The 15943-nt window shown below is 41.5% G+C and overlaps 1 protein-coding gene across 1 annotated transcript in view; it reads left to right on the plus strand.

Annotated features, from left to right (window-relative positions):
• MAP3K9 (mitogen-activated protein kinase kinase kinase 9) overlaps positions 1-15943 on the plus strand; it is a 132968-nt gene that overhangs the window by 116149 nt on the left and 876 nt on the right. The window lies entirely within an intron of this gene.

The raw sequence follows: 15943 nt of genomic DNA on the forward strand, positions 1-15943 counted from the left end.
TCATGGTCCCTCAAGGTGTTTTGGTGTGTGTACTCCATGTCACCAGGCAAACAAGTGCCAGGCAGTGAAACCTCCTGTGTCCTCCGCATCAGTGCAGCAAAAGCCAAGTCCCAGTAACTGCCCTGGCACCAGCCACTCAGGGACTTTGATTTTCCTGAAGCGGATTTCCCCATGTGTTGTTGAAAACAGGTCAATGCTCACGGAGGCCTGAAACATCTCCTAGTTTGGGGGATACCAGTGGGGAGTGGCTCTTCTCCTGTAGACAAACAGCAGAACTGTGCTCAGCACCAGGCATTGCTTTGTTAGACCAAACACCATGTCTTTATTGAATATTAGAGCAGTTTGATGTAATTGGATGCCAATTTGTAGGTCATCTCGTGCTTAAAAATTAAAGGCTGGATGAAAACACAGTGAGATTTTTTTTTCTCAGTAATATAGGGGGAGGCACCTTTTCATTACCCATGCAACTCTTACATGGTAAAGAGCTGTGGTGCAATGTGTTCAAGCTTCTCTCTACAACTAGGATGACATTTTAAAATGGAGACTTGAGTTTCTCTTTGAATATGTCCAGCCTACTGTGATGGCACATGGTGTTGCAGTGCTGGGCAAACTGGGATAGCTGTGTAGCACAGCTCCATGTAAAGGTACTACTGCAGGTCTGGGACTGGTGCCTGGATAATTCATTTTTAGCAGGGCAGATAAATTCCTTACCAGTTATTACCTATTATTATTATTATTATTACCAATGCTTTATGCATTGGACCTTATTGAGGTTGTGGTCACAGTGTGGGACAGACATACATCTACTCACTTAAATCCAAAAATCAGAGCCTCAAGGAGAAGCAAATAGCATCATACTTAGTGTGATAGATGTACAATGTTGTAAATACTTGCGTGAGAGAAATTTGAGTTAGAATATTCAGCAATGATAACATGATTTCAAGTGTTTTCATTTCCAGGTGCCTTACTAGACATCCTCAAGAAATCTTACTTATGAAACTGGATGCTCAGTATTTTCGCATACCTCAAGCCAAGAATGAGATAAATTACTTACAAATCTTGCTCAAAGTGCATCTGATCTAAAATCAGAAAATCCTGGGGGAACGGGTATGGCGGTGGTGGATATTAGTCACAGTAGCTAGAGTATGTGGAACCTAAATATTAAGGAAGGAAAATTCCTGTTGGGACATTTTTTAGTCTGTCTGCTAGTCATATTGCACGAGGTAAGTTTAAGTAATTTCAGAGGTTTCGTTGTACCATTATTGATTGCTGCTCGGGAGAATTCACAAGGACAATGTACATCTCTTGCGCTGGAACGCTGACTTTGCCAGAGGAAAGGGGATTGCCACAGAGGATTAATTACTCAGATCTGAGCAGCTGCAGAAGCTATCGAAGAAGGGACTGTTTTCTTGGACGGCAGTGTAGCAAAGTGACATTGGGAGTTAATGTTGCTTCCCTCTTTCAGTGTTTACTTGAGCCCATAGATATACATGGTATAGGGGGCGCTGAGACATAAGTGACGTTTCCTACTCTTCCCCCTCCTCTGCTTAAGGAATTTTTGAGATGTCTTCTTCCAGTTACTTTTGTCAACAGCAGAAGTCTGAAACAAGCTGTGAAAACTGGATGTTTTCTTACACAGGAGTCTGTCGGTGGCCACTGCCAATATGGGTGTAGATGTGGTCAGAAATGGTCACAAGGTATTGACAAAACTGGGTGCTCCTCACATTATGAACTATACTGAATATACCAAACTGTGACTTAGTCCCGAATGTTGCCTAAGCACCCAAATGAGTTTTCCATCTTGTAGTTCTTCAAGAAATATCCAAGCTCTCTTCCTGATATTGCTGATGCATATGAAGAGAAATGCCACAACCATGTAAATCCAAACCAGACCATAACAGAAGTGTACGAATGATTGCTGTTTGTTGGCCAACTTGGACTTTTTGTTGATAGCAAACAGTATCCCTCACCTGAGAGCTGGATCTCTCAGCCGGAGAACTTGAAGATTCCATAAGATGTGTAGGATGACTGGTAAAGATCGGTTTAGCCCATCCGTTCCTTCCTTCAGGAGCTAAGTAGTGTGTTGGCCGCGCTAAAATATTTAGGAAACATCACACCAGTCATATAGTCACCCCATTGACTCTTCATGTAAGGGACCTTTTTTATTTGTTTCTTTTTCAAAGGGAACATAGTACTTAGGGGAAAACATGAGAAGCTATCACCTTTCTGAGTCAGACAAGATTTGTACTTGAGAGATACCTCACATTTCATTTAACATATGACATGATATTCAGGTCTAGATTTCAGCTGCCTGGGGCCCACTAGACTCACCATACAAGCTTGCCTCTGGTCAACACCTCTAGTGATATCCAGCTTGAAAACAAGACAGAAACCTGAAAGCATCAGAAAAAATAAGTTTATATATCATATCGATACACTGAACTGTGAAATAAGGCATACATACATTCAGAGAAAATTAGACCAGTTTGCAGTCATTATCTGTATGCCATGAGATGAGGTCATGGTATTAGTCCGTATTAGCTGTTGTGCCTGACTTCTGTCCAACAGTGAGGGGGGTTTGTCCATAGAAGCAGAATGTGCTTATCTGTGTCATACTGTAATAGATGGGGTGTGCCTGTCTGTCTGGATGTCCCCAGGTGCTGTGAGTGTCTAAAACTGCCTGGATGTTCCTGTCTTTCCTCCTCCACACTGAGAATTCCTTAGCATGTTCTGAAAGCATACACTTGCATTGCTCAATTATTATTAATAGTAGTATTATGCAGTGGTCACATGCTTCATAGGGATATTTTAGGATCTGTGACTCATTAAACCATAACTTCCTGTTCACAGGTTACCTGAAGAAAATTGTCTTTGTGGAGTCATGTTTGTGATTGGGAGATGTGCTCTTAGGTGAAATGGTAAATATTGAGAAAAACACTGGATCTTGCATAGCTGTGAGCTCTTCCAGCCTTCCTGTAGCTGCAATTGTTTCTGCCTGCCCATAGGACGATTAATTTACAGACATATGGGACAGATTCCCTGCATTTCAGGATACTGCTATAAGGACACTGGAAAGGCTTCTGAGACAGCTGAGGAGGCTGGGCACTTGGGCTCTGGTGGGGCATTGGAGGGCTGGAGAAACTGTCCTATGAAGACTGGGTGAGAGATTGGGATTGTTCAGTCTGGAGAAAAGAAGGCTCTGGAGAGACCTTATTGCAGCCTTCCAGTACCTAAAGGGGGGCTATAAGAGAGCTGGAGAGGGACTTTTTACAAGAGCATGGAGTGATATAACAAGGGGGATTGGCTTTAAACTGAAAGAGTGTAGGTTTATCGGACATAAAGAGGACATTTGTTTATGATAAGGATGGTGAGGCACTGGAACAAGTTGCCCAGAAAAGCTTCTACAGAACACATCCCTGGAAGTATTCAAGGCCAGGTTGAGCAACCTGGTCTAGTGGAAGGTGTCCCTGTGCCTGGCAAGGGGATTGGAACTGGATGATCTTTAAGGTCCCTTCGAAGCCTAACCATTCTACGATTCTTCTAGATGAATGTGAATTCACTGTAGCATTTATGCTGTGAGGTGAGCTTTTTATAAACTGGAACTTTAAGGGCCACTATGAGGATGCAAGTCTATATACATTCAAAACCAGATATCCATTTGGAAAGCAGTACAACATGTAAGGCCTCAGTCCAGTTCTTGTTCATTCATTCGTGTTGATGGGACTGTTGGCCATGTGAGAGTTGTTTCATCAAGTCGTTCATGCCAAAGCACAAGCCTCATCCATTTCTGATTGTGATGAAAATGGTGGAAAAGAGATCCCTCATTGACTCCATTCAGCTGCAGAATTCCCAAGCAGCAGCGAGCTTTCAGCATACACAGCTGCTGCTGCTACAGTCTGTCACCAGCTTAGTCAATCATCCATTATTTATTTCCAAATTGTATGTAAAGCTCTGCACCATAACCTTTCGTCCATATACAGGGAAAAGAAGAGAAAGAGCTTCTGAAAGGCCCAAGAACACAAAACTAGAGAAACCTCTGAAATCCATTGCTTAGGAGATCATCTTATGCAGTTATACCCAAGGAAGAGAGGAAAGGGAAATAAAATCACATGCAACAGAAGGTGCCACCTTGGTATAAATTCCTTTGATCTCTCCATATCACTTGTTGCAGTCAACAGTTTCTTTTTATCACACAAGATCCTTAGTTTATAAGTGTTCATCAAATGCAACAAACCACTTAAAGAGTATTGTGCCTGTGTTTTCTTCCACGCTCTGCGTTCTTTGACTGGTCAGTCGATCCTGCTGGGCTGTTTGATGCCTGCTGATTGCCTAGCTGAGAATGGTTAATTAGGACTACAATGAGTCTCCCAGGAATAGTATACAATCGAGGAAAAATGGTCAACAGAAATGTTTGCAGGCAAATGAGAGTCTCTATGACAAGCCATTCCTTGGGTGTATATATAAGCAGCACCTTTGTCACAGAAATGTTTGCTGATAATACCAAGAGGTGGATGGTTTAAGAGAGGAGCTGTTCAGAATTAAAACAACTGTTTCAAATTATGTTTTTAACATTCTGAATTCTTTATTTTTCATAAAGGCAATAACAAATTGCTAAGAGGCTTAGCCATGGACCCAGAACAAGTCAAATCAAAACCATTTAACATCACTCCTAGTGTTTCTTTTTGCACTTTAATTAAAAATGAGTACTTTGACTTACAGGACAATCACACTGGAAGGGAATGCTGCCAACAAAGTTTGAGAAACACTTTTAATCTCTTAAAATCAGTTGTTGACAGCCTATCTACAAGCTGCAGCTAGAATCTCTCAAGTGAACCCCAGTGCTCTGGGTAACTCTTGCACTTTACTCAGGCTGGACTAAAGAACAGCAAGGTTGATTCTTCTGTTGTGTGTGAAGAGAGTAGATTTGGAAGAAAACACACCCACATCTCGCTTATCCGATATTTAGAACTGCGAAGTAGGCACTCCTCTATCTTTTAGCCCTTATTTTTCCTGTATCTTACCTGCCAGAATCCAAGGCTGTCCTAATTCTGAAGACACATCTACACCAGACAAACAAGCCTGGTGTGAGGCTTTTGAGTTAGCAGTGACCTAGATCTGACTTGAAAACAATGCTTTTACTGAGACCCTAAGGAAGCAGACCCTCTCTCCACTGTCACAGTTACTACTGCCCCAGGGAGACCTGCAGAACTGCCTAATGCTATGTCACAGCAGCATGGGCTCGAGTTACTGCGCATCAGCTGTTCCACTGTGACTGGCAGGGTGCCTGTTCTGATCCTCCATGAAGGTGAAGACACTCATTCTCATAATGCTGGGAGACTGCATATTGTGCAGCATTAGTGGGGAATAAGAGGCTGCATAGAAGCACTTACTGCGGGTCTGCTTGTGCCTGGCATCTTGTTACTGTCCAAGTAAATGCCAAGTAGTTCAAGGTTAGTAAAGATCACTTAACTCCAAGAGTGACCAGGTGACACTTTGCATTCAGATCTGTACAGGAGTGTGGAGTAAGTCACTTGGGTTTGAGTCTAATGAGACAGTATGTGAGCATAACTGGAAATTGAATTACTGAACAACATAAAAAGAATCCTAAAATGCACTGACTCCCCATGAACCTTGAATTGTTGGTAGTCAGAACAGAAACGCCATCCAACGACCACCAGCAGTAAAGCCTGCTCAGTTTGTGTGTCCATGTTAGAACTGTTGCCTAGTCTTTACACCGTGCTTACACCTTCATGATCAAGCAATGATTGCAACTGCACTCCAGGATGAGTGCATATTTATCATTACTTGTCCATTACCTACATAGCTAACATCAGCGCCCTTGGATTGAACTTACACATATGGTTGTTACTCTCATTCAGCTGAATTCTTCCATGGTAACATATAGACACATCAAATATGCATCCAACTACCTCTAAACTTGAGAAAACATTTCTCTTAGTTTTGTGTCTTAGTCTCTGTTTATGAGATTAAAAATGACACATGGGAGCAAATGGGGATGCTTGTGCTTCTAATTGCTTGCTTTGTGCAACTGCCAATAGTGTGAGGCGTAGCTATTCCCAATCCCTCTTAGAGCTGAACTGCAAGAGGAAAACTGTGAGCACTCATTTTACAGAGCAAGCAGACCTGCTAGAGAAGTGGCTGCCCTTTTAATACCTGTTCTGGCAATGTGTGAAGGAGTTAAGATCTCACAACAAGCGAAGTTGTCTGGAAAGTTCCTAGTTTGGCAATGTCCTTGAAAACTGTGGCTTAAGTTGATTGTCTTACACTTCGCATCCATTTTCATTGTCTTTGCTATGCCAACTAATTTTGTCGTGCCTGAGGGGTACCAAACCCTGGCCTCTGGGAAGGGTCTTACTGTGCTAGACATACCTGACTGGGCTGATGTCAAAGGGAAAGTTTGTACCCTTTCCCTGTCTGGTCTCAAAAGCCCCTGCAAGTTGTTGATGGTGATCAGGGGAGTGGCCTCTGAGGAAAAACAGGCTATTTCAGGAAGTGTGGCTGATGAAACAGTAAATGGTACTCCCCTAAGAGAGCACTTAGCCACCGTGTCGGCAGACTGGCAGGCCCTGCAGCTCAGTTAGTTATGCTATCTTTGGAAGAGAGGTGAGCTGAAGGTGTTTTATGCTCCGGACCTTTCATACGCTTGTGCTGTTATTGAGTTTGAAGTGTAAACTGCAGGGCCTGGGTCAAATTTCAGTGTAAATGCATTTGCACTTGCTTTTCCAGTCAGATGTAGTTATTCTGCTTGCTTTTCTCTTTCCTAACACGCTGAGGGTGCTGCAGTGCACAGCTAAGCAGACGGCTCACTTCATCCTATTGATAGATCCATTTCTGAGCATGGGGATTCTTGTATATAAAGAAGTGCTCAAGTGAAACCACTTGAGTGAAAGCTACAGTGGAAAGTGGACATCTTTAAGCTCATTTATCACATGTATGGGCGATCTGCTCACAGAAAAGCAGAAAAAGGAAGAAAAGCTCTGAAAGAGGCACACTTATTGGTGCAACCTCAATATTTATCATAGTGCAACATGTGAGGTTTTCCTGAGAACATGCATTCCCAGATTTGCTACAAGGAAACTTGTGAGGTCCGGTGGGCACAAAGCCCCAGGCAGCATGGTTGCAGACTTACCAGCTGTGAGAGATCTCAGTAGCATCAGCCCTGCAGTTCACATGTAAGATTCTCAGCTTTCTTCTTTTGCTGCAAAAATGGTTCTGTTCCTCATCTGGACAGCTTTCCAGGCCAGACCTCATCTCCTAGGACACTGCAGTGGTGGAAGGTGGCCAGTATGGTGTGGTATCAGTATAACTCTATGTATTCTGGAAGCTTAAATGAACTCTAAGTGAAGAAACATCATTGCTTCATCCTGCAAAGAGCACAGACGTTCTAATGGACCTTGATCTATGAAAGCCTTTAAAGCCCATTTAGTGGGTCCATGTGATATTGTAAATGTAAGGTCCCAGTGTGGACATGTAGAGATGAGCACTATCACTATTTAATTGAAGCTCACTGTGGATTTCACTGCAGAAAATTTATTTAGTGGTTCCTGCAACACACTGTTGTTGCATTGGCACACTCTTTGCAAAAAGTGTTTCTTTCCCCATAAGCTGCCGTGCACAGCTTTTATTAACAAAATTGCCCTGAGGAGAGCCAGATGAGCAGTCCTTATGGACCTACTTGTCTGTGCACAGCTGTCACAATAATCTCTTCGCCCTGAGCACGAGTGTCCTGGCAGCTCAGGAAAGGAAGGCTTCCTGGTGTTGAAGAGACTGAACAGAAAGAAAATGGACTATTTTCCTCCAAAATTAAAATATCTGTATGAATATAGATTTATTAAATTGCTCATTGACCATGCCTCTGTTTGCTTCTCTGCTTGCATGTCCTGTCAACTACTCACTGACTTTGGTATCCAGACTTCATTTTAGCCAATTTGGTTTTCAATTAAGCACGGTTTGCTCATGAGGGTCTGCCTACATAAATCTCTCATTGGGCTGTTTCCTTCCTTCATGGAGTTGTACAATTATTTGACTGTTTTCATCACAGTGCTAGGCTTAGAAATACCAGTGCTAAAAAATGCAGAGCAGTTAGTAGAATAAGCTATGCTTGACCTTATTAGCAAGATCACTCATTCTGTACTGGGAGGCTTTGGGGATGGTGGGAATTGAGCCACTCTGCTTGGAGAAATGGGGTATGTTGCAATTGTCCTCATGTTGTTTGCTTGCTAACCCACTTAGTATTTGGTTTAGTTTATTGATTATTCTTTTTTTCATTGTCTTTAAGGGTTCTTCCTACAGAACTCATACATATATCTTATGTTAATAAATAGGAAGGGCTCCTCAAAGTCGTACGGTTTACTCAAATTACTCTCAGATAATGCCCTCTGTAGAAAGGTACCCATGAGAACAGGGGATACTGCCACAAACCCATCAGCTTAACACAAAATGGGGGAATGCATGCTCATGAGCAGCACAGGAGTCTCAAAGCTTTTGATTTTAGGGACTGACCCCTGTGGGATGCCAGGGCATTAACCTTTGGGAATGTGATCCAGGATAGGTGGTCCAACTTCTTAACAACATCTGCGATCATCTCAGCCTAATTACCTTCCCACCTCTCTCCCCTGAGTCTCTCCCACGTTTCCCAATGACCCAGCCCCCCTGCCGTGTCCTGCAGCACCTCCTGGTGGGATGAGGCTTCTCAGCTACACCTCTTCTAGGGGGTTGGTGATTAGAACCAGTATCAGTGTATTTTTCAAGCCATCTTGTAAATGTATGATGTGTTTTTAGCATTTTCCTATTGAATGAGGGAATGAAGAGAAGACAGGCATGGACACAATACGTAGAAATTGGCTTTTAATTATTTACCATGTGCCTTAAGAGTGCTTTAAAATTAATATAGATGCTGAAATGAGATATTTGAGCTGCATTAAGGAAAGTAAAAATTTATAAAATGTGTCATGTTCATGTTACAAATCAGATCATTGTATAACACCACAGTCATCTATAGATTGAAAGCAAACAGGTCACTTTTATATAATAGCAAATATTTTATATAAAGGTTTATATGTGTGGACTGGATAAGTAGGAACACCTCTGTAGTTTCATTGATAATTTTTTTTCTTCTGTTTTAGAGGTGATTTTCTGACATACACTTGCACTCATAAATCCAGTCTTTATCTGCTCAACTGACTGAGGCCTCAGGGTTACAGAAATGAGAAACAGCTTCTAAAAAGGACTGGATTCTGGAGTCATTGAAACAAGCTGTTGCATTGAAAATAGGTATGGGAGATGAATTACAGTCTGGAAAACAAATGCCATATATAGTCACTTCCACTCCATCAGCACTGAAAGGCAGTCAGGCTTTGGAAACTTGGTATTCACAAATGGGAATCTCAATGTATACTGACTTCCATTACCTGAGATTATTGTGGTGAGACTCAAGAATTTGCAACATTTAATATATTCTGTATTTTGTAAAATGTACTGATAAATTTGAATAAAAGAACTATAAAATGGATAAACATGCATTTTAACAAATGAGATTCATACAGAAAAGGAATACAGGATAAATACAGCTTTCCATGTCCACTTATGTAAATGTTCGACAGAGGAGACATTTGATCTGCCATAAAAGCAGTATAGATGAGAAAGCAGAAAACCCATGAGCATTACAAGAATTCGGGCTACTTCTTCTGTATCCTTGATACTCACCTGAGAATCAGTTTGAAGCGATCAATTATTCTGCCCAGAACAGAGTCCAAAGTTTCATCTCAAAGGCTAGTAAGTCATCAGCCACACAATGTTCCTCTCTGCTCAACCTTCCCTTTTAGGAAGGAACAACAGTGAGTTGAATAGATAGATAATATAGATGGAAAATATACTCCAGTCATCCTGGAGCTAAAGTCTGAAGGATACTGATTTTACCGCAGGCCTGATAGCGAATTTACAAAGACAAGGAAACTAATATAACCTACCCTTCCTTAAATCCAAATCTTGTTATAACTTGGAATAATAAAAAAAAAAATTAACACGATTGAGAGATTTGCTAAAGTGTCAGACACTAAACAAGGATTATTTTGGGGCTGTATGGCCATGTCAGACTGTACAGCTCAGTAAGGCTCATGATGTCCTTTTTCAGTACAGAGCCCAAGCTGATTACGTGAGGACATTTCCTGCTGGGCAGAAATACATTTTTTTACAGATGCAGTGCTCTATATGTGAATGAAACACTTTGCTGCTGATTTGTACCATACTGGGGAAGCCTGTCCTGGAGAAACAGCCCTGTTGCCCTGCCTTACCATTTTTTCCCTCAAACAACAGTCTACACTTCATGGCATGGAATCAAGCTATGAAGGTCATGTGGTGGATGCTGATGGTAAATGTCAATAATTTTTGACAGATTTGTAGCACATCTAGCTTGTCTGTATTCATCTCCTGATGCTCCTATTATCATTATTTATCACTGCATCATCATGCTTCTGACTCCCAGCGGAGCCCCACTCTGCTAAGTACTATAAAAACACATGTCTGATGTTGCTGGTTTGGCTACACTCCATCCAGTAGATCAGATATGTTCATGTATCTCCTGCCTAGCTATTCTAATTTTTTCCTGTTCAACAAAAGGGATATTTAAAACACTGGGGAGATGAGAGTGGGGGAATGATCAAATAAAATAATTTGCTTGCTAATCCGTAAGCATCCTGGCTCCACTCTTCATTGCACTGATAGAAAAACATGACTAGTTCTTTGCTGGATATGCAACTATCCCAGCATGTTCTGTAAGTTGCCACATACCTACTGACTTCAGTATGATCTGCAAAGCAGAGGGGTGCTGTGATGCTTTCCATTATACAGGTGAAGCTCTGGTATCAGTGCAGGTTCGTCATCGTTTGGAGCAGACGCTGAATCTCTGTGATGTGAGCCTAATTAATTTAACCTACTCTTTCCTGTCAAAGCCTGGTGTAAAATATTCCTAACTGGCCCACTCTTGGCTGATGTGGTTGAGAGAATATCCGCAAATGGAGGGTTCTCTCATGGACAAAAATGTCCTGGACAGTGTCCTCCTGCTGAGCTACATTGTTTCCAGCTTTGTACATTGTGAGCTCAGGGTCACAAGTACAGTCTCTGTAAGTTTCTGTGAAGTGGCACAGCAAGACTAATTTCAGTCTCTGCTGATGCAGAATGCAGGACCAATATGATGGGCTGATATTGTTCTGATACACAAGGGATCAACCTTGCTTCTTGGGGACCATACTGAAGCCAAGTATAAGATAAACTGTATTTGGGTAGGAAAACCCATAATTTTTTAATGCAACCTGTGCTAAGAATTTTCTTACTCCTGCAGGAGAAGCAATGGATACTCCTGAGAATGAGATTTCTCTATAAAGTACAGAACCCAGAGCCCATGCTGGACACTGATTCACTAGTAGATTCCTACCCCATAGAGGACCTTGCAGTTTAGAGGCTATAGAGCAAGAAGGTGAAGCCTATAATGACACTCTCTGCAGCCACTTCTGAATGGAAAGGAAGAGGAACCCACACCTTCTCAGCCACATTTGCAGTGACTGAGGAAATTCCCCCTCTGAAAATACCTTGTTCAGACTAAGCAGTCAAAAGCTGTTGAGATGAAAGGCTCCCATAAACTTATGTCACCTCTACCAAACTTGACCTTTCCTCTGTCCAAAACAGTGTCCAATTACCTTGCAAATAACGTTTGACAATGCAGTATTACCCAGCACAGAAGGAACACTTTGAAGAGATCATTTTTCACAGGCCCAGCAAATAGGCCAGGTTCCCCACCTTAGCTTAGCTCAGATGTTAGCACTAATTCCCGCTTGCTCTGGTCCCAGGGATGAGCAGCCCTGGCTATGCGGTTATTTCCTGGGGTCAACGCTTGGGCAACTTGTCTGACTTCAACTTTGTGATGTGTGGAGGCACAGATGAAAAAGGAAATAGCAGGCAGGATGGAAATAATGTGTTTTTTTCAGTACCTGTTGGGGCAGGGGCATGTAAAATTCCTCTGAAGGAGGCAAAGGTGTTAGAGTTACCAGGCAACCAACACCAGTAAAAAATAATGTAAAAGGAAAGCAGGGAAGAAGGGCTCCAATCAAGGACCTGACTGGCCCATTAGGTACCTGAGACAGTGATGAGTGTACACTAAGATCTCATAGTAGGTGAGGATATCTATTTTAGGTAGACAGAAGGTGCAGGGGAAAAACATATGTGACTAAATGGATGGAGCAGACATGAAAATTCTTCCCTGAAGAGAAATAGAACCCTTTTAACAGTATGAGGCCTGAGGCTGCTGAAGCAGAGAAAATGCTGAGGGGGTTTCATGAATGTTCTGCCACCAGTGCTGCTTGCAGGATTTTGTAGCTCTCTGCAATCCTGAAGCATTGAAATTGTTTCTTTCAGCTTCCTGATCTGGTCACCCTGCCCATGTTTTGCATCCTCCCATTGGGAGGGATCAAAGCTTACTGAGAGATGTCCTTCAAATGCTGTCTGTAGTGTAGTTCAGAGATTGGGAATATTAGATTATTAGGCTTGTGCAATAAAGAGGGTGCGTGGTGAGAAGATTGATTTGCACTTCTCCCCCTCTCTGTCCTGGGCAAGCCTGGGCTGTCAGCAGACACTGTTTGCTCATTGGCAGTGAGTGGGGCCAGGGCTCTGCTCCAGGGTTCTGATCTGCCCTTCGGAAACTGGGAGGAAATAAAACATTGGTTGACTCCCAATCCAACAAACAAATATAGACAAGTAGAGCTGTATCGGATGGAGGCCATACTCCAAGGTTGTCTGACAGCTCAATTTGCCTCTTGCTGGACCTTGGCCTGTGTCTGACCTGTGCAGCTCTTGGGACATGGGGCAGCTTCTGTTTCTCCTACCAGTCCCCTCTGGATTATCCAACACCTGCAGATTGTACTTCCTGCATCCTTCTTTGTCATGGGCTTTTGTGCTGTTAATGCCAATGCAGCAGCAGAGTTGCTAAGGTCAGAGATGTCTGCAGAGACACAAAAGTCAGCATCTGGAGTTTCAGTGTGGTTTTAATATGTGATCATATGCAGGATGACATAGCTGGTGCTTCTTTGCTTGGAAGCTCATTTCCCCTCCTGCCTGCAGTTGTTAGCAGCCATGTGGCATCCTGACATTTCATCTTTATTAACTTCTTGACAGATAGCCTTTAGGGGTTTATTGGGAGATTAATTGTTTTCAGGAAGCTTTTAGACTGTTAGCAGGGTTTCATCTTTTCTTTCTCCATCCCTTCAAACAGGAGACTGTAATAAAGCAATAATATAGTAATTATAAATATACATAATATATTATATATTATATATTATATATATAAAAATTATATATATTATTTATTATATAAATAATATATAATAAAGCAAAATAAAGTAATAAAAAACAATGAGATGTTTTAAAATGATCTGAGGATGCCAGGAGCATCACTCTTTTCAGTGTCTCCCAGCTTTTCTACTCTTTGCAGCCCAGAGCCAAGAGCAATGAGGGGGGATCCAGTTTTGAGAAGAGCACCAGCTGCGGCCATCATTGCAGCCACTTTAGTTAGATCTTCCCAGTGGCATTTTTCTAGGAGAAAAAAAGAACTTACAAGCCTGGCTATTTTTTTTTAGTCAATGCATGTGATTAGCAGTATTTATAAAAAATGTGCAGAAAACAGCATCTCAGGAAAAGGAAAAGTACACGCAGATGCACTGAGCGAAAGGAGAAATTAACAGACTTTGAAGTCAGCAAAAGCGGCTGATTAAGGATTTAAAAACCAGAATTTTGCAATTTGGCTGTGCTATGGGTTTCTAAAGCACAATTCAATGATGGCTTTTGAGGCCTACTGGAAGCTATTCTGTAAATGACTGCATGTGTAATGCCATCTGAAGACACTGGCCACGTGATTGTTTTCTGGGTGGAAAGAAAGAAACTTCACCAGCAAAAATGTTAAAACAAAATGCGGGGGATGAACTCATGGTAGCCCACTCAAACATTCCCTTTCCCTCCCTTCCAATTTTGTGATTTCAGCATTTGCCCATAAGCTTCTGTCACTGGTTTGTTTATTTTTTGATGTCTTTCCTTACAGGATAAGGATTTAAAAGAATATTTTGCCATTCCTATTTACTATAAAAAAACCAGTAGCAAATTGCTCATTTCATAACTAATTCAAGCCCAGCAATTTTTCATTAGCATAGGAATTTAAATTTCCCTTGTGCTTCACTGCAGAACTAGATTTAGTAGAACACAGAATGGGACTTGGAGCTTTGTACTACTAATCTGTGAGTTCAAATGCAGGTTGGCAGAATCCAAAGTGCTGTGATGATCTTCTTCAGCAGCCTCTAATATGTTTTGGAAACTGCCCAGAGTATAATGATAAGGATACATACACAATACTTTTCACTTGATGGCATATAGCTAGATTATTGTTCAGTCCCTGCAGACTGCTAGAGATGTGCACAGAGATGGTTTTCCGTCCCTTTTTAGATGTAGCCTTCTCAATTTAGCTGTGTTTATTTGAGACTATAAAGGGACTCCTTGGTAGTCTTCCTGCTATGCCCATAATGTGGTTTGGAGCACATAGGATTACCAATCCTGCATCCACTGGAGATAACGAACATTGTAAATTACGGACAGTCTCTTCTGTTATATATATATATATATATATGTGTAGAGGGGGGCACAGTAGAATGAGATTCCTCATTAACTCTGACCAGAGAAATACACAGAATAATTCCACTGGGGGAGGGTGATGCTAAATGAGATCCAAATACTGAGCCATGAAAAGGTGTCAGTTTTTATCCAAGTATTTTATGAATTCTTAAGTACACAAATGGAATGAATATGTCTAAGTATTCATTGCTTAAGGTGCCTTTCTTTGACTTCAAAAGCAGAGTGCATAAATTCCTCATTTTATCTGATAGCTTTCATTAGCTCTCCACCTGTAATCCACACCTCCTGCTGAGAAGGACAGAACCGAAATGCTCATTAGGACTCTCCCTTTAGAGGAAGTCGAGTGAAAAAGCCCTAGCCTTTCATGCTATAGCAGAAGGTGAAAATGTTACCAGATGAACAGTTCTTTCCAGCAGTGCTTTGGCTAGTCTCACCATGTAATTGAAAATTTATTGTAAGCCATCAAACCCCATTATTTCCCATCCAGGAATCTTTACTTTTCATCCTCTCACTCATCCAAAGACATACTTGCTCTGGAGAGGTGCAGAGTCAGCAGGAAAGATGGACAATATGAATAATTAAAATAGAGTTTGAGTTCCTATTTGCTACTGAAGAGAAATGGTTTGCACAAAAATAGAATGAGACAGGGCGTCAGAGATTCTCCAGAAAGGTGGCTGTTATGTCGGTTGGCATTTTTGCCCTTCAGGAGGATTGTTCATGACAGGGATATTAAAGTATTTGGTTTAGAATGGCAACCTATCATAGTATTATTTGGAAACGCTCTGGTGAGGATAACACCAGAGAGATGTGTTTGGCAAAGGTTCAGACTGCTGACAAGTAGCAGCTACCTAGTGCATGGGGATATGCAGTGTACATGCATGTGAATTACCCCATGGAAAAGTATATTTCACAGAATATTATCTCGGTAACGAAAATGAGCACTCAGGAATCACAAAATTGAAAAATTAAGGTTACATTCAATTTTTACTGTATTTGTGCCTTTAAAGACTACCAAGTGCTGTGTTTTCATAGCTTTGTTCTGAATTCAGTGCTACAATTGAAAAGTGCTCATTAGTTTTTTTCCACTGTTCAATCTTTTTTACTTATTTTTTGCACAATAAGCAAATAGTTTTTGAAGAGAAGATCATTTTTCTCAGGATACTTACCACCCCAGCCTCATATTTTTGCAGATATTATTAAATTTATTTTCATAAACCACTCAGAGCTAAGGAGCATGTCATCACCTCCCTTTTAG

The sequence above is a fragment of the Chiroxiphia lanceolata genome, chromosome 6 (assembly GCF_009829145.1).
Source record: "Chiroxiphia lanceolata isolate bChiLan1 chromosome 6, bChiLan1.pri, whole genome shotgun sequence".
Lineage (NCBI taxonomy): Eukaryota > Metazoa > Chordata > Aves > Passeriformes > Pipridae > Chiroxiphia > Chiroxiphia lanceolata.